Source organism: Mirounga leonina, unplaced genomic scaffold (genome assembly GCF_011800145.1).
Source record: "Mirounga leonina isolate KUSES-001 unplaced genomic scaffold, KU_Mleo_1.0 Mir_82, whole genome shotgun sequence".
Classification (NCBI taxonomy): Eukaryota; Metazoa; Chordata; class Mammalia; order Carnivora; family Phocidae; genus Mirounga; species Mirounga leonina.
The window spans coordinates 16520021-16547878 of NW_023270825.1; the positions used below are offsets into that span (position 1 = coordinate 16520021).

The window sequence follows — 27858 nt, forward strand, 5'->3', positions numbered from 1 at the left end:
GAAGGGGAGAATGAAGGGGGGAAATCGGAGGGGGAGAAGAACCATGAGAGACGATGGACTCTGAGACACAAACTGAGGGTTCTAGAGGGGAGAGGGGTGGGGGGATGGGTTAGCCTGGTGATGGGTATTAAAGAGGGCACATATTGAAAGGAGCACTGGGTGTTATACGCAAACAATGAATCATAGAACACTACATCAAAAACTAATGATGTAATGTATGGTGATTAACATAACATAATAAAATAAAATTTAAAAAAAATGAGTCTCAACACTAAGAGGTGTAGAGCCATTGACAAACCTTAGGGACAAACAAAGAATTCCAAGTAAACTGTCATCATCAAGGCTGATATTTGGTGGCTGTTGTGTCCCCTCTCCTGCTGAGGGATGTGCTTTAATACCTGTATCATTTCATGGGCTTTGAAAATTAATCTCATAGCAGAGTCAGTGTTATTTCTGTGTGTAGATTTTTATCATCTATTCAAAAAGACTAAAAAAGATTTTTTTTTAAGTGGCTGTTCAAAAAAATAACTGAAACTGAAAAATCTTGTCTAGGAATAGTTTTTGCAGTTTCTGTTCAAATAAGGTACATAAACAGCCTCTCTTGTGCCTAATTCAAGCTATCTTTTTTTTTTTTTAATGGGTCATTTACATACATTGAGTTCTTCGTGGGTGATTTTCATATTTACTAGTACTTCAGGGAGCTTCAGGTATTTTGCAAATATTAAATCATTTGAAGATCACTAATCTTAATGGTCCTAAGAAAGAGGTAAGAATTTTTTAAAGCCCTTGAGAACTACTTATGACCAAACCATTTCCATCATTTCTGAGAACCACTGTCCATGACTGCACTGTGTGAAGCAGAGTTTTCTGTAACTGGACCATGCAAACAGGGATCCGTGGGATCTGTGTCATTACTAAGAGTGCAAAATCCTGATCTGGGGTTCCGCCACGAGTGTACCCATTCTGTGCCGAGAAAATTGGTTTAAACTGGATATTACTAGAAAAATGTTAATGCCTGTGTAGGTCAAAGAACATACTAATGACCTCTGCCACTTAGATAAACTGCCAGAAGTTCCTCCCTAGTACTTTTGAAGCTAGGGTTATGATAAACCCTTCTAGCCTGTGAGTTGTCTCTGAGGAAGGACTCCAAATAATCATTAAATGAAAACAAATCATCCTCAAATCAAGTTGATAACATTTAACTTTGTACCTTTGAGACCATTCAAGTATTTTCAAAGCAAAATATGAGCCTTCTGTGTTTTCTTACAAAGATTTAAAGCATTAAAAAATCTATATGAAAAAGTGAAAGTAACAGTAAATTTTGCCTTGGCTGAAAGGTGATTTAATTATTTTTAAGTATTCATTCATTCATGCATTCAACATTTCTTTATTCATTCATTGAGCAATAGAGCCAGGAGCTGTTAGATTCTAAGAATGCCAAGAAGCATAATATAAAATCTTCCCCTCTGAGGTTTGGCAGTCTAATCTTACTTGAGAAACAGAAAAGAAGCCAGCTAAAATGCAAGTTGATAATTGTTGCAAAGTTTAAACAAGTAGCAGGTAGAACTTAAAAGCTCTGACTTTAATTCCAGTGTCCTTGGGCAAGTCACTTAATCCCTTATAATGCTTTCCTTCTCTGAATAAATGGGAATAACAAGAGCATCAACCTCACTATGTGGTTGTCAGAATTAAATGAAATAATATCTCTAGTGTATTTGAGCTGGCAATAGGCAATGCTCAATAATCTTAGCTTTCTTCATTGTTGCTATTTTTGTAGGAGTGAAGGGTTCTTCAGGTACAGAATATGTAGCTTCTTCCTAAGGGAATAGAAAAGTACCCAAAGAATACTATAACTTGGTATGAAATCCAACTGTTTATTCATTTTTTACATATGCAAAAATATTTTTAGAAAGTTTTATTTGTAAATTAACCCATTCCTGGCCTTTACCTAATGAAATTCAGAAAAGGGAGCAATCATTTTTGGTTAAAGCAAGGCTTCACTCAATTCTAAGTCTAAAATCACCATTAGGAAATTTTTTTCTTTTTTTTTCCTGTCAAATTCTAATCGGACATTTAATAATTGAGTATATTTACATTAGAAAGTGAAGTCTATATTTCAACCTCTCAGAAAAGAACAAATGGAAACATATGCATGGAGTCAACACATTGTCATCAGTTCTAGTTAATCCCTTTGCTGGAGTTTCTTTTGAATTTAAACTTATGTAGTTTAATGCCCAGCTGCTAGTTAAAATAGGTCTCCTTCAGTCAAATGTTTATAAACAGAAGTTTACCAGGCTGTCCACAACTCAACGCACAGACACTTGACTTGAGCACACAATGGGCTACTCCTATTTGTAGCATATTTATAGTGATGTTTATGACTTTGACACAGTCATGTATTGAGAATGACTGAATCACATTTTTAATTGAGAATTATGTTTATATATTGATATATAGGAATGCTGAAAGATAGCAGTTTCTGTTGGACTTGAATTCTTTTTTACAAGGGTTAGGTACAACTTTTAACCAGCAGAGCTGAGAGAACCCTTCTGTTACAATCTGAAGTGCCTTCTGTACCTCTCACAATATTCCTGAGGTAAGACATACCCCTCTTGCTTCGGTGACCCGTCTGCCTCTGTACTCATCGTGTGTGGAAAGCTGTGTATCTCTCCAATGTCTGCAAAACTCCAACATTATCTGGGCTGTTATTAAACTGACTCTAACGTTATATTTATAACCAAAAAAAAAAAAAAATTAGCAACTCTGGGCTATCTGTGGGATTAATATTTGCAAATGTAGGGAAGGCATCAGATTTATGTAAATCTTTTCTTGGTGGGAAGATTCATTCCTGGTTTAGACTTCTTTTTGTGAAAATAGATCCCTCATTTTTGTACAAATATGAATGCCACGATAAACCCGAAGCAACCCCATTAAATATCCCCATTGCAACAGACCAAAGGGTCTTACACTCTAATCATGGTGTGGGGGTATTGTGGGGGGTTGTGTTTATATTACACTACTATGCAAATGTTGCATAGCCTGGAATTGTTCTATTTCACGTGTTAATCATAAATTCTCAACTAGCTCATCAACCCACAGCATTCGGTCACAATGCTTTTGAGATGTCGACATCTGAAGTAAGAATATATTATCTTACATAGTTTAGGAACTGATTGTGAAGATGCTTTGCACAGAGGGACTTCCTCAATCATTTGATGATTGGGGAACATCCCAGAAAGCTTCCTATGAAGATGCAAGTGAAAACGTCACTCATCGAGCAGATTATTTTCAACATCAGTCCCATTACTCTGTATTTAAACCTTGTATGATGAATGGCACATTTGATAAATGTTCCTTTGATTGGGTAAATGAATATTAAGTGAGGAGCCATAACCCCAACTCAGTGGAATATACAACCCAGGGATGATACCATGTACCTCGCTTCTAAAGAGAGTTGATTCTTCTTGTTTCTGCAGTAAACTATCCAGGAATTTTTCTCAAGCCTTGCCTTTGATAAACCTCTCGTGTCAGACTCTGGATAGCTAGAATTACCTTCTTGTAGGCCGATTCCCAATCATGTGGTCTTATTTCATTATAATTATCATTATAGCCCTGGCTGGAGGGTTCTGCTTAGTTTTCCAGAGTTACAATTCCCTCTTGACTATGATTAAACTGTCTTTGGATTCATGGGCCTGGAAAGTTTGAACAGTCCAATTTAATGAAAAACAATTTTCATAGCCATCTGGCAATGGTCTGAATATTTCTAGAAGTTAACTTTTTGCATATTAAACTTTGAAAAGAAATAATTAAATCAGCTTTCATAATAGCCCACGTGGAGAGAGTCTGCTCTGTATGTTCCCACCAGCCCACTGATTTGTGTATCTATTGTACTTTCTCAGTACTTTTGCAGAGAAACAGATCATTTATATAAATTATAATCAATGGGGGTCTGAGTGCTGAGCATTTTGGAATAAGCTCTTGGGTAAGTTAGATAGCTAGAGACTAAGAAATTAATCTTATCTGCTTGGATTCTTTCATCAAGGCAAAATTTAAATCAATTAATTATAATTTAGGAAATTTTCAAAGCTAAAAAGCTTTCAGAGTGAAAATTGTGTTTGGGTAATTATGAAGAAAGTTCTTCCTACTTAAAAAGATAACCTCACAAAATGCCATTTTACAGGTTCCTTAAGTTGTTTATAAGATTTTCACTTTGTTTTTATTTTCTGTCTCAAAAACAATGCTAAAATTGTGAAAAAAATAACCATTTATTGATTATAGCATTTGAGTTTTCTAGGAGTAATAACTCAGAGTTTCTCAGAGAAAGAGTAGACAATTTTGAATCCTTCAAGCCTGAGCATAGTCTGTAAAACTATTAAATAACACTTATGCTTGCCTGGAGAAATTTGAAACAAAACAAAACAAAACAAATACCTCCACTGAGCTTAAAACGATTTTTATTTAAATTCCTGGTGGACGGAGCTAGTAAATTGTGTCCCCTTATATATTTAGTTGGGCCTTTTATGAAAAGTCTAGACAAATAAAATTTCTGAGAAATTGTAGGTATCCAAATATCCTTATCGGCAAACCCTCATTAGATGGTAAAGTCAGGTGGGGATGATTTTTGTTTCATAGTTGACCTTGATCTTTATCTCTGTTATTCCCATTTCTGCCATTTTTGACAGAAGACTATGAGTCACACCACATATATGGTACTCCCTTTCTATACATATAAATGGATAATAATATCAGGAAAAAATTGTGGGTCGAGTAATATAATGAATGCTTAAGTGAAAGTATTGATGCAGATCCTTTGCACATAATACTTTGAATATCATTCCATGGAATTAAAGGCACTGGAAGATTCTTCATTCAAATTTTTTAGGGCTTATGTAAACAAAAAGAAGTCACTTGCTTTATCACCCAATTCTTGATAACTTTAGTGGAAATGAATGTATTCTTTGAAGGCCAAATTCATTTTATCACTATTCTAAAGGCCTAAAGTCAGAGGTATTTGCAAAGCTAAATATTCGCAGGTAGCCAATATCCACAATAATGATGTCAATAAATCTAAATCATAAGGTACATTTGGAATCTTAATTTAAAGCAATGCTAATAAAATATGTGACTGAGCTGACAAAACATTTGCTGTTTAAGTAATTAAGCTGATGCAATCAACCGAAAACTGTTTAAAGAGTTAATTGCCTTTCATAAGAGAAAGAAATCTACAGTTTTATACTATTTTATGATATTCTGTAGGAATTTTTTTTTTTTTTTTTTTTTTTTGCTTTGGCTGATACCAAGCTAGTAATCCTTGAGAAGTAAAATAAGGCCTTATTGTGTCCCTGCTGTTTATCACTTTCTTGAAATCATAATCCTCTCTGTGTCACTATAATCATCTCCACGGGAATTAATTGTGATGTCACAGATTATGACATGAAGTGGGAAGCAAGTAGCAGGACGCTAAGCTCTATTAAGAGCAAAGATCTCTTTCTTATAAAAATATATGTGGTACGTATATCATGCATTTGTTTAAGAATAAGATCAAATTAAATTTAAGAGCGAATAAATACCTAAGATGGTTAGGCTTCTTTACTCTGAATTTTTCAGACAAATTTAAGGGTCAAATTTAATGATTCATTAAAGTCAAAAATTTTTTGGCAGTTATATCAGAAGTATAATATACACTCTTCCCATTCTATTATTAACTGGTATGTATCATATATTTGTGTAAGAGATAAAATGGCATATCCATCAGTAATTGTCAGCCTTAGCTGCATGTTAGAATCACAAACTCCTGGTGCCCTCGCTCCACCCCAGAGCATCTGACTGAATTGGCCTGGGATGAGGTCTGAGCATCAGGAGTTTTCAAAGCTCCCAAATGATTTTCAAGGGCCGCGAGGGTTGAGGACCAGCATTCCGTATCGCTGTGCTTGCAGTGGGAAATTGCCATGGGAAACATTTATTTCATCTCTCATGGACTCTTCAGATAGAATTTTTAGAGAGAACCCTATTTTCCAAGTGTGCTTTTATCATCTGAGCATATCTCCAGATTGTATCTCAGAATTTAATTAAAAAAGGCACATCATGTTATGGAAAATTTAGTGTGAGAAGGTGCTGATGTGTGATCTTGGGACATGGAAGGAAAAACTTGCTAATTACCCAGGAGAAGTGGCAGAGTAACAAATCAATATGTCATGATACTTCAGGGAACAAAAGGCTTTCTGAAAGAGTGGCTTCCAGCCCAACAACTGCGCATCTAGTGGGCTTGCTTATGAGCATTTGCGGCGCACTCACCAGGGACTTCCAACAATATGTGGGATGCGGGAGGTTTCAGAGGAGAGTTATGAGGTGACAGGTTTGCCCTTTTAGGTGTTGTACTTAATTTAATCATCTTCAGTGTCTACCATATAGAAGGTATTTGAAAATAGGGGAAACTCAAAGGAGTGTGAGAAATATTTCCAGTGTCATCCCTCAATTACAAGTAAACAGAAGAAATGAGTTATACACACTCCACCAGAAAGCACACATAGGTACATAATAGGTAAGCCATTCAGGGCCACAGATGAGAAACAGAGGCCACTGTATAAATGAGAAAATTCCCTCCCCTGGGACCCTGTAGCTTCACAGATGCAGGGCCTGTGGTTTGAAGTCCAAGTCGCGCCCTAGGCTAAGTGCCTACACAGTACACAATGAGTTTGACCTCTAGGTGCAGACCTGGCAGTTAAATAATCTCAGAGCTCCTAACAAGGGAAGAGAGAGACTTTTCAAACCCTTAGAAACTCTGCCCGTCTATTCCTCTATCGCAGATGCGTGCAGAGGGGGGATATTCAGAAAGTCCACTCTGGAAGCTGTGTGATTCTGGAATGGCCATGTGACCATGCTCCCTTGAGGCCATATTAGGCTACATATGTAGAAATGGATTTACTTTACAATGGATTACAGATCAAGTTCATCTAAAATTTAAAAAATCAGAATTAAATACATTTATTTTTCTAAGTGTAGTACCACTTTGGGTTATTTTTTAAGCTAATTTAAAATGCAGCTGTTCATCAGGACACATGTATATTTTGCACACAGAGAGCCGAATTGTTCTGCACAAAAATTTCCAGGACTTCTGAATTTCTGGGCACACATCAAGACCAAAGATAGGAGTTGAGGCAGAAATGAGAAGACCAAGGACAATAAAATGCAAGAGGCAAAGCAGCCAGGAGAAGAGCAGCCAGGAGGGGAGGGCTGGTAAAACATGCATACGCAGAAACGGATGAGGATATGAAAAGCTGGAATATTCTAAATTACATGGGTACATGTTGTTGTAATGTACCCAACATAGCTCCATTATTATCCTCAAAAGAGGATGACAAGGAGGTTGCAAGATGTTGTCTTTGTAGATCATGTTTTAGGGAAATCAAACCAAAAAAAGAAAAGGGCTTTGATTTCTAACCCTTGAAGGATGGAGAAATGAGACAGTTAAAAAGTTAAGGAAAAGGAGACTGAGAAATCTAGATCATCAAAGAGGATTTTTTTTTTTTAAAGATTTTATTTATTTATTTGAGAGAGAGAAAGAGCACAAGAGGGGGGAGCAGGAGAGGGAGAAGCAGACTCCCTGCTGAGCAGGGAGCCCGATGCGGGACTCGATCCCGGGACTCCAGGATCATGACCTGAGCCGAAGGCAGTCCTTAACCAACTGAGCCACCCAGGCGCCCCATCAAAGAGGATTTAACCTCCATTTTGACCTCAGTCAGTCCTCTCTTAACTGATTAAGCTCTTCCTTTCAGCTTCTTTTAACTCAGGCAAAAGACCCTGTGGGCAAAGCAGCCCATGATGGGAACCAAAACTACCCCTTCTAGCAATAAAAACTGCCTTGAGGCCAGCAAGACCCCGCCTGATTGACCTCAAGCAATGATCAATCTGACTTTACTGCCTACCTGCAAGTACCCACCGACCTTTGTCCCACGGTTTTTTTTTTATTTAAACCTGTAAGTATTTTCAGCCCTTTGAGACTTTAGTCCACCATCTTCCCAGTTGTTGGTCTCACTGAAAAAAATTTCTTTCTCGTTTCACCACCATTCATCTGGCTGCCTTTGGATTTTGCCAGTGGCAAATGGCCAAACCTGGTCTGTTTGAGACCTCTGAAGCCAGGTGCTCTTGCACCTTTGGGCCCTGGTTACAATAACAGTAATTCATGGTACACTCTGATATTCTGGAATATCATGGCTTAATTGGAAGTATATTTAGTATCTCAGAGTGTTTGACTGATTCCAAAAGTATTTCAAAAGAAGGTCCTGTAGATTTGTTTTGTTCAGCCACCACTTACCTCCGTTAGCCAAGAGAAATAAAGTTTGATTTCCCTTGAGTCATGTTGTGCTTGATAATAACAAACAAACCATACAGAAGAAACAGTATAGAACTCTAGATTTCTGAGCACACCTATATTTTCCAATCTCAATGTTTTTGCTTATAAGGAATGAAAAAGACAAGTAAAGAAAAGATCTGAAGGTGTGGAGGGGGGTGGGTCCATGATGCTGATTTGTTCTCCTAGGGACTTATCCCTGGTAGGGTGTATATTCCTCTCTGCACTTTCTGTAGATTCCTTTTATTAAATACTTTTTAAAAGCCTACTTTTTTGATATATTAAAACAATAAGGATAAATCTACATTTACTATAAAGATAAATTACCCCTAAATCTAATCTAGAGAAAATGCATTTTTGCTTTCCTAATAACTCTAGAAAAAGAGCTAGTGATCAGATTTCCTATTAGTAAAAATAAGCATTTTAATAAACTGCTTGGTACCTCCCAGGTGCCGTAAATGGACCTGGTCTCAATAATGTAATAGATAGCCATATAAACCCACATACCTAATGGAGCGTAAATTAAACACAGTCTTTGGATGGCTTTACCCTGTAAATGCAGCTTTCTGAAAAATGCTTTATTTTTTTTTGTTTAATGGTCTTGCCAGTTTTCTACAATGGAGAATAGTAAACTTCAACCCTTCTGACCTTCATAAGTTACTCTGTGATGGGGTTCAGGCCAGGCCCCCCAAAATACACCACTTTGGCATATTGATCATTTTGAATTAAAATTACATAAGAAACAGGTTATGCAAAAATGACACTCTCACCATCTTTTGTCCCCCTTAAAAGAGGAAATCAATCTCCCACCTGAAAGAAGGTACCTTTCCAGTATGGGGGTCCCGGGGAGGGGGGTGATATCCTTATCATCCAAGGCTGACAAGTTTGTATAAACAAACTTTGTTACTTCTTTACTAATTTACTACCTCAAGCCCAAACTTCTTTCTTTGTCTTGTCAATTCTTCACAGATCTATGGTTCCTTCATTTGAAAGGTATAAAAGCTGCCTGCTTTGGTCACTTCTTTGAGCCTCATATTTCTATGAGTTTCCATATGTACGAATTAAACTTGTTTTTCTTCTGTTACTCTCTCTTATGTCACTTTAATTATTAGGCCAGCCAAAAAACCTAGAAGGGAAGAAAGAAAAACTTTTCCACCCCTACAACTATAACCAACAAAATCTCCACTTTTATTAATTTTAAGGCAAAAACTCTTGGTACCAAATTCCTTAAAATAGCATTTATGACAGTATACAAGTAAAGCATAAATTATAATTCAGTTTGTATAATCTTTTGTTTCTATGTTTAGATAAAAATATATTTAGGTTTTAAAAGGTTGTATTTGCACGTGTATGTATGTATACATATGTGTGTGTGTATATGCATGTGTGCTTTTGTGTCCCAGCATTACCTACATTTAAAGCATCCTGATTAAGGCACAGTTGGTAATATATTTGGTTTTTTTTTAAAGATTTTATTTATTTATTTGAGACAGAGAGAATGAGATACAGAGAGCATGAGAGGGAGGAGGGTCAGAGGGAGAAGCAGGCTCCCCGCCAAGCAAAGAGCCCGATGTGGGACTCGATCCAGGGACTCCAGGATCATGACCTGAGCCGAAGGCAGTCGCTTAACCAACTGAGCCACCCAGGCACCCTGGTAATATATTTGAAACATAAATAAAACAAATCAAAGAATGATCATTAATAATTTGAATGGTGTCTAATTTTCCTGTTCTAATTATTATGCTAATATTTTCTTGTAGCACTTATATTTTATTACTAATATCCATTTCTTCTATAAATGATTAGAATTATATGTGCTTATAATTATATTTACCCACAAGAACATCATAATAATTAGCTACTCTAAAGTCAGATATTTATCACAAGAAATGTCACAGGCATAGCCAAAATTGTAATTCCTGTATGAATAACATAAAGGCTTTTCAATCAAAACAATTTGTCATCTACTAGTTATTTTTAGGGAAACAAAAACAAATCGATCTCTTTAAATCAAGCACCCCTGATGTTGACCAACAAAATCTGAAATGTTTGCTTGTAAAACACAGTACGTTTTCTGTAATTACAATTTAGTCATGCACTCAATTACCAAATAATGTAACTTGTATGATTAAAAGTGCACTAACTTGGAGCTCACTAAACTATTGGGTCAGATACAGGGAATCATTTCATTACAATTGGATGTTGTGTGTCTAAACTGCTGGGGAAAATGACATTTCCTAGTCTTACTTTAAGAAGGGGGGAGTCTAAGGGGAGATTTTCCTTCTGGCTACCGGAAGTTTGTTAGCTAAAATGTTGACTTGGTTGTATTTTTGGTTTGCTGTGCTATAATCTATCTTCTCTAATGGGTTTACAACTATTTTGCTACAGTTAATAATCTCCTGTTTCTCCCTCCATATGCTGACACACTCAGACACATAAAGTTAGAGTCCATTAGTCAAATGTGGTGACCTGACTCTTCCCTCTACCATGACTGGTAGAGTAATCTGTCCCATATTCCCTGTGACTCCACTTGTGACCTTCCTGAAATGATCTACTTGGTGAAAGGTAATGATTTTCTCGAAGCAAAAATGTCAATTTTGATCTCGTGTATTAGGTTATTCATGGTGACTTTGTAATTCAACAAATGTTTAAATTTTAAACAAAAATTTATACTTACGAACATAAAAAAGAGCAGCAGATCAACAGTAGTATTGTATTTAATTACACATTCCCTAAGAGAGAAAAAGTGGGACAGAGAGAGAGGAACCCTATAAACATACATGACAATGATCAGATACAACCTTTCTTCCCCATTTACCCTGGAATCTTCAATGGTCACCACTCCTAACTGGCTTCCTTTGCCCAGTCATCTGTCATCCCACAGACCATTCTGTGAACCCAACCAAGTGAGAAAGTTTATGAGTCTTGGATTCTTACTCTAAAAAGCCTGTTTCTCACCAGGTGGTCCTTTGCAACTCCAAACTCCTATGAGTTGGCTGTAGAACCAACACTAGGAAATCCCAGGGTTATGATATTTCTACCTTGCCAGCAAGTTTTCCAATTCCAGGGGTCACATTACTTTTCAATTCTGCTAAATCTATTAGCTTTATGGGAGCATTGCCTGATGTGGTGCTGAATGTTCGGCCTTTGGCGTTCTAGGAACAGAGAAGGGAAATTAGCTTCTGCTTTAGCTGAATTCCACTTCTGTGCAGCTAGAAAACCATGGCTCACATTAGAGGCAAAATGGATATTTAATTTAGACTGTAATATAGTCCTAAATTCCCTGTGATGGTTTCCATTTCCATTCTTTCCCCCTCGGATGAACTGACACAAGTTTCATTTTTAGAATGAAAAGCAAAGAACATAGTTCAGGGTGTCACAGCATAGAGACAAAAATATAATTCAGAATTATCTTCCTTTAGAATAAACCTTTGAACTGACAGTGCAGTATTGTATGCTACAGAATACAAGCTTTCTATGAGCATTAATATACTACCTTACAACCTTGACGATTTATGCTGACATTTTGCGTTAACATTGCAGTTAACTATTTGATGATACTACGCTGCTGGAATAAGAGAGTATTTTGGTGGCTGATTTCTTTTTCCCCTGAAGTACTAATACAAGGAACAATAATCTGTCCACCATGTCATTTATGATATTTCAGGATCTTTTCCTAAATACCCAAAAGCATGATTTTATTAGAGTCTACATTTGGTGAACAAGTACTGCTATATAGATTCATTTTTCTCTTTGACACCCAAAATGGAACATGGGTACATTTATTAATCAAATATTTAAGCATGCTAAGAGAGATTTTTTGTGGATTTGTCTAAGCTCTATGCTTTTTTGATTCTAACCTTGAATAAGAAGTTTGCTTTTGAACTGACAGTAAGTAACAGTGAAATTTTATTTTAAATTTTCTATTATGTCTAGAAAGTCATATTTTATGTATATAACATGATACAAAAGAAATGGCAGGCAAGTCAGCCAGCAACTTCAGACCATCAGTCTTTGACTTGATTTAAGATGATGATTTTTCTCAAAGCAAAAAGGCCAATTTTGATCTCATGTATCGGGTTGTTCATGCTGTGTTTCCAACAAAATTTTGAATTTCAAGGAAAAATTTAGGGTTTTTTTAATATTTTATTTATTTATTTATCTGACAGAAAGAGACACAGCAAGAGAGGGAACACAAGCAGGGGGAGTGGGAGAGGGAGAAGCAGGGTTCCTGCCGAGCAGGAAGCCTGATGCGGGGCTCAATCACAGGACCCTGGGACCATGACCTGAGCTGAAGGCAGCCACTTAACTGACTGAGCCACCCAGGTGCCCCCAAAATTTAGGTTTATAAATATAAAATGTAGCAGCAGAAGATGAGCGGTGATTTTTTTTTTTTTAAGATTTTATTTATTTATTTGAGAGAGAGAATGAGATAGAGAGAGAGCATGAGAGGGGGAAGAGTCAGAGGAAGAAGCAGACTCCCCGCCGAGCAGGGAGCCCGATGCGGGACTCAATCCCGGGACTCCAGGATCATGACCTGAGCCGAAGGCAGTCGCTTAACCAACTGAGCCACCCAGGTGCCCATGACCGGTGATTTGTATATAAATATACATTTCCCAAGAGAGAAAGAGAGGGAACAAGAAAGGAAGGAATCTGATAAACTATAAAAATGCTTTGAGGAGGTAGAAACGTTCATAGCAACTCAAACCAAAACAAAAAAACATATATGCCAAACTTTCTTATTCAACATTGATTTTCTAAAGCAGTCATGCCTTCATCATGCATCAGTTTACTTCCTCAAAACAAGAGTTGCTAATATTTCCATTCTTCTTTCAATTGCCTACAGACAATTTTGCAATTGTTCCAATCAAAAGAAAAAAAAAAGAGTCCATTTGATTTTTATGCCAAAGGATATTGGTCACAGAAGCACTTCCCAATTTTAGCTTTAAAATAACGTTTTTTTTATTGTTTGCTCAGACAGTTGTGGTTCAAAACTGGCTTTGTTGTTGTTCTATTAAAACCTTACAGGTATTTTGTCTTTTGAAAATTCTTTAAAAAACTCACTCACTACAGGTTGTGGGGTGAATGTCCAGGAGCACCTCAGTGTCTAGTGACAAGCTGCTATTGAAAGACTGCTGTGCCCTCCTCGTTTGTATGCCCCAACACTTGGAACTAGAGACCTGATTTTAGCAATATTGGCATTAAATTCCTAGGCATACCCTACATTTATTGCAGGTGGGCAGTAGGGGAATTTTTTTAATTTAAATTAAATTAGTCAACATATAGTACATCATTAGTTTCAGATGTAGTGTTCAATAATTTATCAGTTGCATATAATACCCAGTGCATCAGTGGGAAAATTGTAACCAAACCAAGGTGGGTGCGCTCTTTGGTGAGTGGCAGGTAGAAACTATAAGAGGTAAGTTGCTGCATAATGGAAACTTTATTTTACAGCAAATAAGGAGATCATGAGGAATAAGTTCCAAAGCCATGACCCCCCAAACAAGGGTAAATGGATTCCTTTTATTTAGGGTTATGATGAATATTTAGTTAGGGAAGGCTTGTCATGGTATGTAGAGGTGGGTCTAGGGTCACGCATGCGCCTTAAGGAAACATATGCCTTTATATACATTGCGTGCTATGTAGGAGACTTGTGCTCCTCCTTGGGCAGAGATTTTAATATTATAATGAAGTAAAGGTAATTGTCAGTCATTCCAGAGGCCACTTCATGGTCCATCTGCACAAGCATCAGTCTGGGGTTGAGCGCAAACTGGTCTGGGTGCTTTGAGCCACCTGAGCAGGCAGTCATTACTGCCTGAGGGGTAGTTTTGGTTTCCAGTATGGGATGCTAAGCACATAGGGTTCTTTGCCTGAATTAAGAGATAAACTGGAAAGAAGAGCTTAAGGGAAAATGTGAGACAAAGGTCAGTGGGTAGAAGTGGGTGAGCAATTAAGGTCAGGTCCTGAGGTCTACCTGAAGACAGAATGAAGGGCAAAATTCTCAGAATGTGAAATTATAAAAAGATAACCAGCACCCATGGTTGTTTTTAGACACAATTATAGGAGAGAGAAACAGAGAGAAACAGAGAGAGAAGAAGAGAAATGAGAAGACAATGACAGCAAGAAGAAGGAAAGGAGAGGGAGGAGGAAAAAAAGAAGGAAAGCAGACAAGAGAGTGAAAGGAAGGGAGATTCTCTTCATGAAGCCATGAAGAGCCTCTGACAGTGCTTCTTACTCTATTTTTGATCGGGAATTTTGTTTGCTTGTTTGCTCATTTTCACACTAAAAATAATGTACTCACTTTCCAGAAAATGAATATTCTTTCAAATAAAAGCATTGGATAAAAAGTTCATTTTCCACAAATCTTTCAAAGTTGACATTCTCCAATTTAAAAAGAATAATTAAGAATACTGGAATTTGATTTACATGATCTTCTTGTAAAAGTCACAGATCTACTGTCTTCACACTGCCTGTTTCACCCTAGAAGCCCGAGAAATATTCTTTTTTTTTTTTTAAGATTTTATTTATTTCTTTGTGAGAGAGAAAGAGAGCATGAGTGGGGCAGAGGGAGAGAGAGAAGCAGGCTCCCCACTGAGCAGGGAGCCCAATGTGGGGCTGGATCCCAGGACCCTGAGATCATGACTTGAGCCAAAGGCAGATGCTTAACCCACTGAGCCACCCAGCGCCCTCCTTTTTTTTTTTTTTTCCCTAAAGATTTTATTTATTTATTTATTTGAGAGAGATAGAGAGATAGAGCATGAGCTGGGGTCGGGGGAAGGGTGGGCAGAGTAGAAGCTCCAGAAATATTCTACTTAATCAACTAACGGAAGGGTGTGCTCCTGAAGGAGGTGCAGATGCAGCAATTTGGTTTGCTCTTAGGTTTTGTGGTAGTTTTAAATGCTTGATATATCAGAATAGATCTTCCTCTGCCACCTTACAACCACACAAGGTTGACTGCAATTACCAAATTCACCTCTGTACACTTTTCTTGCCTAAATGATTTTTCACTAAAGTCCATAACAGCAGTCTTCAAAAATATTTTGCTTTCATTCTCCCTCAAAGAGCTGTTTCCAATTACAAATATTTCATCATAATTTTAGAAGTTTATTTTTGGTTAATGGGTGATAAAGATACTAAATATTTTGTAAGATGTAACAGGGATTTACTGTAATTGGAATAAGTAGTTCATACTTTGATAAAATGGATTTTAAACACCTATTGAATGTTACACACCCAATCTTAAAGAATCATGTACATTTTTTTATCCTTGGATTTTATTTAATATGTCTTCAGAAATTTGGTCATCCAAGACAAAAATTTAGTTAGGTTTAAGAGAATCAGGTTCAGTTACCCCTAACACATAGACCTTTTGATTTCAGAATGTGCAAGGAAAAATAGGAAGACCAGTAAGTTTAAATCATATCTGTGAATCATTAGAGGAGTTTCTGCAAAACCAACATATTTAATCTCTTTGTTCCACAATTAAGGTTAGGGTTATGCTTTTCTTTCCTGAAATGAGGGAAGGATTAATAGGATCACGGTCTAAATCTCTCAGGCAGCTTTAGAAACAGACTACATGGGAATTAAAGACCTAGAATTTGAGGATCTCGAAATGGATTCCTGTAGGACTGTTTCTGTGGAGTATCATTGGAAAAGTCTTTCTGTACTTAGCAGTCTTCCTCCCGAAAGATCATTTCAATACAAAACTCAAGACTTGTAACCTGGCAGACAAGACTTCCCCTGATCTGGCTCTGCCTACGCCTTCATCAATCCCTTCTATCATTCCCCCCAGAAACCTAACTTGGAGTTCTTCATGTACCCTGCCATTTCACAGAGTCATCTCTTAGATCTCATCTTTCACTGAATGGGTAAAATATATCTTCATATGTACACACCTGCACATTAGATTAACATTAATATACAACTCTCATGATTGTAGTGTTAAATCCAATTTATAAGATAATTACTGAAATCCTATGCATGGGGGAGACAGGTTCACATTTGACTTCACATTGTTTTTGTGGCATGTTTCAAGCCCATCTTAAGTCCTATAATGATCACCAACCCCAAACTACTAAAGATCAAAATGATGGACCCCCTGGAAATAACAAGTGCTGAACCCTCTATCATCTGGAAGTGACTCAAAGTTAGGATTTAAAGGGCAAAATGTCAACTCCGCCCATGCAGCACTTACCTGCCATGGATTATCTCGCAGATTTAAGTGCTAGTAGCATCCCGTTTTCTGGAGGGTGGAAGTACATGCTCTACATGATTGGCCTGCTGCAGCTGGCTCCCAACCGTGGCAACTGACTGCTATTTCTCGGCTAAGATACAAGGGGAGGTGGCGAGGGACCATTCAGGGATGGAATGCCCTGATCTTTAGAGGGGGGATGATGGTTTATTTTCACACTACAGCTTAAACTTTCTTTTTTTCAGTCATAGAAAAGTTTTATTTTTTAGGTGAAATTGTGAATCACTGGAAATGTTATAGATAATAGATCGATAGACAGATGACAGAGTATATCAGCATCACTGAAGGGAAAAAATGTATTGTGTTAGCTGACTCATTTATGGCCAAGTGCCACAAAACTTGCCCACATGACCACTTCTCTGAAAAATGTGAAAAGTATCCTCGCATGTGCACATCAACAAGAATGGAAAAGCATAAATATTTTTTTTTTTTCTCCTGCATGGGGATATCAGATGATCTACAAATCCCATACACATGTATGTGGTAGATGTTTTAATGACAGAATAGAGGGATGGGATATGAAAAAAAATATGTGGATCACTCAAGGTGATCAAATAGTCTTTCTCCTTTGATTCACTATGGCTATCATATGACAGGTTGATTGTATTACCAAATGAAAATAAAATAGACTAATATAAATAAAATATAATAGACACCACCCCCATACCACCATAGTCCTTCCCTCCTAATGGAAATTTACCATCACTTATCATCTGTTAGGCGTGTATCCCTTCAGATATTTTTTCTATGCATTTTCATTTATATGTATGTACATTTATAAAAGAATATCATTAAGTAACTTTTTATTTAAATATTTTTTTGTTATGTGCATTAAATCTTTTCCTTACTGTATAACTAATAGCAGTTGGTCTATCTTATTCTTTAAAAGTGCCATATAGGGGCGCCTGAGTGGCTCAGTCGGTTAAGCGACTGCCTTCGGCTCAGGTCATGATCCTGGAGTCCCGGGATCGAGTCCCGCATCGGGCTCCCTGCTCGGCGGGGAGTCTGCCTCTCCCTCTGACCCTCCCCCCTCTCGTGTGCACGCTCTCTCTCTCATTCTCTCTCTCAAATAAATAAATAAAATCTTTAAAAAAAAATTAAAAAAAAATAAAAGTACCGTATAGTATATGGTCATCCTAATGTACTACAGTTAAATTAAACAATTTCACAATCATGGGTATTTAGATTTTTTTTTAACTTTCACTATTATAAACTATGATGCAATTTAGGTTCTTATATATGTTTTGTGTCGTGTGTACACATTTGAAAGTAGCTATTCAAAAATGAATGGCTGCTTTTAGGCCATGAGCATTTTTAGCTTTATGATTTATTTTAAAAGATTCTGCCAAATCTCCCCTACTCACCTCGATTGCTGAATAAATTTGGCAGAGGGGAAGCATGCAGGCCTACCTAAACTTTCCAACTTGAAATGTGATATTTCGCTGGTTTTGATTTGCATTTATCTAGATACTGCAGTCTGTTTTTCTTGGTTTTATGGCCATATTTACATCCTTTTCAGTAAATTGCCTGTTCATAAAAATTATTCATCTTTCTATTGGCTTGCTTGCATTTTCTTGATTTGGGGATGCCTTTTTGTATGTCAGAGAATAAGGTTGAAATTAATTTTATTATTAATGTGTTTTCCTAGTACACTGCTTACCTTTACTCTAGCTAATTTGTCTTCTGTCTTATAGAAGTTTAAAATTTTTAGTGTGGGGAATTTATGACTCCTTTAATTTATGTTTGTTTTATGTGTTTTATAAACAAAGACCTTTTCCCTAAAAGTCATAAACATATTTTATCATATTTTAAAATATATTTATAGTTTTGCTATTTATTTTTATGTTTTTATTCTATCTGGAATTTGAGTAAAGGGGTAAGTATATAATTTTATTGTTTTCATATGAATATCAAACTTTCCTGGCAATATTTGTAGAATAATCCACTGTTTCTTCACCAGTTTAAAACACCCTTTACCCCTGTACAAATTCCTATACATATAGGTCTATTTCTGCACTATGTGTTCTGGTTAATTAATCTCCTTGTCTATTTCTGTACAATACCACAGTGACTGAATTTATATAACAAATAGTCAGGGATGTGATAAGGTTATTTCTTTCTCTTTTTCCTCTCTCTCTTCCTTTGATTTTGTCATAATCACATAATCATCTGGTAAGTAAAAACAGTGACAACATCAATTTTGTCAAGTTCTATGAATAATATTTGGGAATTGATTAATGAGAGCATTGTAATTGCTGTTATCCATCTTCTCCTTCATGACCACAGTCTTACCTCACTAATTCAGTTTTTCAAAAAAATTCCTTCAGTTAAGTTATAAAAATTGTGTATGTTTTTTGTGTTTGTACTAACTCATAGGTACTTTATAGTCTTATTACCTGGTAAAAGTAATTTTTTTTTTCTGTTCCCTTTTGTGATTGGCAGGTTTAAGAAATGGTTTTGATTTCTATGATCTAATTTTTATCTAGCTCCCTTGCTGATTCCTTGTTGTTGATTTGCTCAGATTTCCTAGGTAGACAATTATACCACCTGAAATAAACATGCCAGTTTTGTATCTTCTTTTAGTCTTTAAAACCACATCAGTTTCTTCTCTGATTCAATTGGCTGGAAACTCCAATACTATTCTGAATGGTTATTGTGGTAAATTCAACTGTGTCTTATTTCTTATATCGATAAAATGATTTTAGGTAATAATAGTGTGCCAGATGTTTTCTATTAAGGATGCCCCCTTACTTCGTAGTTTCTATGATATTTTTTGGATTTAGTTTTTATATGACTATTTAAATTTAGCTAAGACTTATTGGGCATGCACTAGGATTGTATTTTCCCCTTTGATTTTTTAATATAAAGAATTATATTCTTATATGTATATATGTAGAATGCATGTATGTAGTAGAATGCATATATATATATGTATATGCACTTTGCTATTGTAATATCTTTTTATTACTGGGGATACATCCTACTTTGCTATTATGAGCCACTCTTTTACTATTTGCTTTATTATTATTTTATTTAGGAGATATTCTTACTCTTTCCGTTTATTGTATTATCCTAATTTCATATGGCTACCACAGTTTGCAGTGTTACTGGTGTATTGAAGGAGTTAACTCAGTGGGAACAGAATTATAAAATGGTTCAGGGGTGATGGTTGTGCAGAGCCCCTAACTTTCCAAGTTACTATTATTTAGGAGCAGATACTCCTATTGTTTGCGTAGTCCAGCCTTATATCAAAGTTACCCTCCATTATTGGCTACCAAGGCAGGGGAGAAGGGAAAGGTAACCAGTTTCTCCTGCTCCTCTCCTTTCTCTATCTCCACTTCCTCCAGTTGGCCTCTCTTTTGCCCCACCTCCCTCCCAGAGTCAGACCTAGGAAGTATCAAGGATTAGAGGAAAAGAACAAAGTCTGATATGACTCTTTTTGCTCATTATCATCTGGTTTGGGGACCATCTGTGTGATAGATGGCTGAATTCTGCTTTTTTCTCTTGTGCTATGCTTTTGTTGGCTGTTGGAGTTGCACAGTATTCAGGATGCCACACGGGATGCCTTCTTCTGGCTGGCTTCTTAGGACCTGAAAGCTCCTGTTTTCCATTAATTCTTCCTACCCAACCTCTTCCACTTTCAGGTTCTTCAGTTCTCTCGATGGCCTGCTTGAAGAGGATTAATTTCAGTTTGGGTAAGACTTGGCACTTAGTCTTGGGTCCATTCAACCCACGGAGAAACTCAAGAGTCCTTCTCCCACTAATTTCCAGAAGCAGGTTCCAGGTCCTGAATGCTGCAATGTGCAGTCTGCTCACATCAGGCTTCTCAAAGGTCATCAAAGGTCAACTGCCAGGGAAGGGCTGGGGCTCCACAGTACACTATCACCTCTCTCCAGAGAATTCTTACTAGGGAGCGCATCTAATTAATCTACTTGCCTGCAATTTGAAGGCTTCAAGTTTGGCGATGAGCTAAAACTTCCACGAGTTTTCACAGTATCTCAGCATGTTCTGCAGTGATAGTCTGGCAACACTTGCTCTCCAGCTTCATGGTCTCTGTTGAAGTCCCCAGACACCAGTAAAGTTGTCTTTATACACGCCTTGCAAAATGACTTGGAGAGCTTCCCACCTTTTGTCTGTGTTCTAAACAGTTTTTACAAGGTAGGAGTTATTTGTTCCTTGAGAGCTTGATATCATTTATTCTTGAAACATCTGTGTCTGCTTACTTTTAAGAGGTAGAATTTTTATTACTGTTTTAATGCATCCTATAGTTTTTGTCTATTCAGGTTTTCTATTTTGAGACGATTTTGTCAATTTACAGCAGGGGGCCATAAATTTTCTACAAATTGTATTTGCCTGCATAAAACATTTTTTTTACAGTTGTAATTTCCAATGAATTTCTTCTTTAAACCCAAAATTATTTAGAAATTGGTATAATACATACACACATATTTACCTACTTATTATTATTGATCTTTAGGTGTACTGCATAATAGCCATTGATCATGGGCAATGTAAAATCAACTTTGAAGTGGTTTAATACCTGATCATTTTTTATCTTTCCTTTTATTCAAATATTTTATTTATTGATTTGACAGAGAGAGAGAGAGAGAGCACAAACAGGGGGAACAGCAGAGGGAGAGGGAGAAGCTCCACGCCAAGCAGGGAGCCCGATGCAGGGCTCAATCCCAGGACCCTGAGATTATGACCTGACCCAAAGGTAGATGCTTAACCGACTGAACCACCCAGGTGTTCCTGTATCTTTCTCTTTTTTTAAAAAAGATTTTATTTATTTGTTTATTTATTTGAGAGAGAGCGAGAGACAGAGAGAGAGTGCATGAGTAGACAGTGGGGCAGAGGGAGAAGCAGACTCTGCTGAGCAGGGACCCTGATGCGGGGATGGATCCCAGGACTCCAGGATCATGACCTGAGCTGAAGGCAGACTCTTAACTGACTGAGCCACCCAGGTGCCCCTCTATCTTTCATCTGCTTAAAAAAAAAAAAGTGTGTTTACTATGTTTTAGCAGGTAGGGAGTTTGTTATATCTTTATTAGATATGGTTTTGAGTTATGGTAATTAAATCTCCTTCAATCTGTAATTTTTTGCTCTATCACTCTACATATTCTGAGACCGGCATATTTAATTATCCTATTGACTGTTCACCATTGCTTCTTTCATTTCTCTTGTTCCTCCTGGGTTCATATTTTGTCTTGCTAGAATTAATCATCTAATAACATTTTTCTTATTGTGGTAAAAAATATGTAACATAGGGTGCCTGGGTGGCTCAGTTGGTTAAGCAACTGCCTTCGGCTCAGGTCATGATCCTGGAGTCCCGGGATCGAGTCCCGCTTCAGGCTCCCTGCTCGGCAGGGAGTCTGCTTCTCCCTCTGACCCTCCTCCCTCTCATGCTCTCTGTCTCTCATTCTCTCTCTCTCAAATAAATAAATAAAATCTTAAAAAAAAATATGTAACATAAAACTTGTCATTTTAACTCTGTGATTCAGTGATATTAATTGCACTCATGATATCCTGCAACCATAACCACTCTCTACTTCCATTCACATTTTTAGCTAGAATCTGTGTAGGTTGCATTTCAGAATCCTCCCATGTCTGAAATGTCTTTCAAGTCCGTACTTACTGTAGATAGGTTTAAAGCTATTCTTGTTAAAAAATTTAAATCTGTTGCTCTATTAACTTCATGCTGAGAATATTGTGGGTGAGAGTTTGTCTTCATCAGCTTGGACTGCCTTAACAAAATACCATAGACGGGGGATGGAAACAACAGAAACTTATTTCTCACAGTTCTGGAGTTTAGATGTCTGAGATCAGGGTGCCTAAATGGTTGGGTTCTTGTGAGAGCCCTCTTCTTGACTTGTAGATGACTGCCTTGTTAATGTTTCCTCACATGATGGTGAGAAAGAGAGAGAGAGCCCTCCAGTTGTCAACGAGTCCTCTTACCCAACTACAGATCCCAACGGTTATTTCTTTTCACAGTTTCTTGAGCCCTCGACAATGACTAGACATTCCAATAGCCAGACCAGAAAAGCCCTGATAGAAACAGAAAGCCTGGACAACCATACCCCACACATCCACTTCCCTGCCCACCGACAAGAGCTGAACATACAACTGCCTCCACCCATGATCACGTGCTCCCTGCCTATTCCTTTGCATGCACCCCTGAACCTCTCCGTATAAAACTTTAGGTGCCTATCTTGCAGGTTTGAGCCTGCCATCTCCCCCAGCTGCCAGCACCTGAAATAAATTTCTCTCTATCTCTTTTCCAAACCCTTGTGCCTTGAGTTATTGGCTTCTCTTGTGATGAGTTTATCCCGGTTTCTTGGGCAACAGTGTTGGCAAACTCAGCCAGGAGCTATGCTCTCAATTTGTCCAGCCCCTTGAGATGCCCAAGGTCAGAGCAGTTGGCCATGGCAGTGCATCAAGGCTCACTTCGTCACCTCCCGAGTTTGTGGCTGTGATAGATCGCTCCGTAACATGGTCTCTCCTCTTCTGTTTTGGGTTGGTTTCAGCCTGTAGATAGTGACACTTTTGGCTAGAAATTCTTGGGGGCACTCACCTGGGCCTGTACTACTTGTGTTGAGCCCCCACTGACATTTCCCCAGCTGGAGCCAATGTTGTAGCTGGACCAGCCCTTGTGATTCTTTTTTTGTTTGTTTTTTAAAGATTTTATTTATTTGAGAGAGAGACACACAGCGAGAGAGGGAACACAAGCAGGGGGAGCGGGAGAGGGAGAAGCAGGCTCCCCGCCGAGCAGGGAGCCCGATGCGGGGCTCGATCCCAGGATCCTGAGATCATGACCTGAGCCAAAGGCAGACGCTTAATGACTGAGCCACCCAGGTGCTCCAGCCCTTGTGATTCTTATTATCATTGCAAGGCACAGCTAAGCAACAACCACCAGGGACCTTTGAAAAAATAAGGTTCATTACTCACAAATCCTGGAGGATACATGGGACACCTGAGGCCATACAGCAAGGTTGTGGGGAGAGAGACAGCATGGCCATGGGGTTCTGCCTTTATTGGGGTCAAGAGTGGGGTGCCCAGGTTTTGTGGGTTCACTCTAATCGTGAATTTAAAACATAACAGTGGGAATTAAAGCACAGGAAGGAGAAAGCAGGTCACTCAAAAGGTCAGTTATTTAGGTCAGGTAGGCTTTCTAAAAGGATAACTTCATGGGTGTGGGGAGCCTGGGTCTGTATCTAGTTGTGTAATGGGCAGTATGTTTATTGGAGAGAAAAGGATTTCTTTGAAATGGATGCCTCTGCTTAAAAGCTTAATGCCAGGCATAATAACAAACAAACAAACAAAAAACCCAAAAAACTAATTGTCAGGCAGTTGCATTACATATTCTTATGGACACCCATATCATCATGGGCGCCCGACCTTGATGACTTCTCTAAATGTAATTACTTCCCAAAAGCCAACCTCCAAATATGATCACTTGGGATTAAGATTTCAATTTGTGGACTTTAGGGGGAAGCAGTCTATAGCAGGTAAGAACTGAGATTCATTTGTAGAGATTTTTTTCCCCCCGGTCTGGAAATTTTTATGATTTTCTATCTCTCTTTGGTAGTTTTACATTTTATTACAATGGGTTTAATAGATGTGTCTGTGTGTGTTTGTTTCATTAGTCTTGGTACTAGAAAGTCTCTTTTGGATAATTCAGGTCTTTCCATTAGTTCGATCCTTTATTTTGTTGGATATTTTCTCTCCTTACCCTTTTCTTTATTTTCTCCTGGAACATGGTAGATACATTTGGAATTTCTAGGTCAGTCCTTCACTCTCTTCCACAATTTTTATTTTACTTATCCTGTTATGCTATATTTTGTGTCTCCCTGTTTGTTTCTAACGTGTCCTTCTGAGGTTTTTTTTCTGCTTTTCAATTTTCATAATTCCAATTTTTGATCACTAGTTGATTCTTATGTATGAACCCACTGTCCTTTCACATTTTCCTGAGACTATGAAATTAATGAAATGTTAAGGTGTGCTATATTTTCACTTCTTACTATGTTTCCTCACATTTCCTTATGATATTCTTACATTTATTGAGTCTCTTACCTTGCTTGGTGTAAATTTTCATTAAATGTTTGGCAATTTATGGGTTGTATGCTCATCTTGATAGATGAAGCTCCCTGTCTCACCAAATAGTGAATCTCCTTGCCCAGAGGATAGTTGTGAGGAAGAGGTATACGTGTAGGGCTGTTCATCGTTTGGTACTTCGTCTTCATAAGGAGATTGGTAGGAAGAACGTGATAGTTGGCAAGTTATTTCACCTGCTTATCTTTTGGATATGAATGCTCCCATTTCTTATTTGCACTCATCAGTCATTAAGTACACTGCCCTCTTACCAGGATCCACTGCTCACATTGGGAGGTACACACCACTGCCATTGCCTAGTGGCACAAGACCATATCAGTGTGTGTTGAGAGATGCTCAAGGGTATAAATTTACCTTCTATGAAGCCTCCATTAATCACCCTAAACATTACACATCAATTACTTTGTAACTGGGATCCATCTGTCAGGAGTGGTAAATCTCTTTTTCCTATACTATTTTGCAGCAATATTTTCTTATGTACGTTTGAGCTGAGGTTTCCTTATTTGCTTCTGGCCCTGCTTGCTTTCTGCCTCTTAGGATTTTCTAAAGTTTTCTTATCCTCAAGGATTCCTCTTGTTGTTTTCCAAGGTGATTATTGATTTTTTAAACCATCACTTTATTGAGTCTAGGGACTTGAGAGAAAATGGATAAACTATAGTTCATGCTCTGCAGGCATCATATTCAAACCCTTGTAAGCTGTTAAAATTTTGCTGACTTTAGCTATCTATCCAAGGAGATATATATATATATATATATATATATATATATATATATACACATATACTTTTCAGGAATCAATTTTTAGTATGTTAGTGTACTAACATATCATACATCTTTGTTATATCAGAACTATGGGAATAAACACCAGATAATAACAATAAAAACTGGATGCTAATGCACTATAAAAAATCTACAAATTCTGGAGTCTTATTTCTGGTTTGCCATTTTCTGTCTTCCTGGGAGGTAATTCTAAGAAAAATCTAAGCTACAAGTGTATTTTATACCACTTTAATAAATATCTGCTGAGAGCTTATTTTAGGAAATTGAACAGAGAAGTGAATAGTATTAATTCCAGACCAACAATATCTATTGCTTTTCCAAGTTAGTGTTCAGGAAAAAAAAAAAAGTAGATAAATAAATAAAGCAGAATGAAATGAATTTGAAACATATTATCTTGGGAATCCTTAGTTCTTATTTCTTCTACCCCTCTGATGCCCAGAAATAGTTATGCTGGAGATACATTGCCAAGAAAATTAAAAAAACAAACAAACAAACAAAAAGTTTGCCAACAGTCAAGGACCTCAGAAAATAAGAGACTAAATAAATAAATAAATCCAGCTTGTGACTAAGATAAATTTAAAAAAACAGACAAACAAAATAATGGAGATAAAAACGGCTTTCCAGAATCACCATGAATCTGAGATACAAAAACAACCAAGAATAAAATGTAAGTTTTTTTAAATATCTCCAAATCTATTATTCTAAAAGTGGAGAGTAGATATAAATTCACTTAATTGTAGATAAAAGTGTAGAGTTTTAGTAAAAATACCTTCCTGTCTTTACTGGATTTCTGACAAGTTTCACCAATTTGTTGTTTATCATGAACATCTGCCCTTTCGAGCCCTATAGGGGAAACTATATCTGCTTTACTTAACAAGCAAGGTCTTATAAAATTTACATAAGATGGTATAAGGGAAAGACTTGTAATATACTTAGCTTCCTAAAAAAGATTAGCAAGATGAGCCATAGAAAGATGGAGAAATTAAATATGAGTAGTGCTGGGACAAATTTGGTGTTTCAATCTGCTATTAATATGAAAAGAAACGTTTTAATGGTCCTTTGAAATAATCAGGCAGTTATCCCAATCCTAGCAATCAGTAGATAGCAGACTGGGTGTTTGACATGTGTTTTATCTATAAAGAAGAACCGTATTTGGGCGCCTCGGTGGCTCAGTCGGTTAAGCATCCGAATCTTGATTTCTGCTCAGGTCATGATTTCAGGGTGCTAAGATCAGGTCCCCGTCGGGCTCTGTACAGGGCGTGAAGATTCTCTCTCTGCCCCTTCCTCCCTCCCCCAGTGCTCGCTCTTAAAAAAAAAAAAAATGATTTTTTTAGGGGCGGATGCAACTGAGTGGACTAGTCAGTGGTGTACAGTTGTTGGATTAAATGTTTGAACCAGAAGATTTTCTGGCATTGTGAAAGAAAACTGTTCAGTTCTTATAGGCCCTTCCAGCAACAGTCTGCTCCAGGAATTGCAAGTATTTAGGGATGATATAAAACTTCAGTAAATACTAAAAAGCAAAAACAAAAACAAAACAAAGCAAAACAAAAAACAAACAAAAACACCTGACACACAATCAAAGGGTGACTTCATCAAATTCACAGCTAAACTTTCCCACTCATCAATTTTTCATGGCTGCTCAAAGGTGGAGTTTTAGACTGTCCACTGGAAGTTTTTCAACAGATTTAATTTTGAAGGACAGAAGTTCTGTATGTGTTCCATCTATATCATTGGTGGGCTTGTGTATAATTGTGTGTTGGTGTGCATCTGTGCACACCCACGCATATTCCCAGCTATGTGTGAGAAATGATGACATTGGTTCTGGTGGATTTCCCCTCTAGTAATTACAGAAAGTACACAGCAGTGACCTGAATATATGTACAACTTCTTTGTAAAGCCACCCATTCTGATCCTCATGTCATGGTAATAACCATTTCAAAGTCATAACTTCATAGAGTGAAGTGCAGAAAATAATCTTAGCAAAAATGACTATATGTATATATTACTATACGAAAATTACTATATATATTACTATTATATATATATACATATATATATATATATATATATATATATATATATATATATATATAATTCAAGACTTACTCAAGAGGTTAGACCACCTCCTGAGACCATCTCCTATATTCCCACAGGCTTTGAAATAGCTAAGGCTTTGAGTACAAAAACAGTCCACCTGCAGTGTAGGCTTAACAAGAAGGGCTAAACCCTGCCTTTGGGGTGAGTTGGAGTACAAAGCCAATATGTACATTGATCTCATCTCAGATCCAAGGTCCATTTTTCCTGCAGTTTAGACACCTGTAATCTCTGGCATATCTTACTATATTTGATCTAGCAATATCTGTGAAAG

At 37.3% G+C, this 27858-nt stretch overlaps 1 pseudogene; it reads right to left on the reverse strand.

The window, feature by feature from the left end:
* LOC118002497 overlaps positions 1 to 24820 on the reverse strand; it is a 61779-nt pseudogene extending 36959 nt beyond the window's left edge.
* Between the last annotated feature and the right edge of the window lie 3038 nt (positions 24821 to 27858).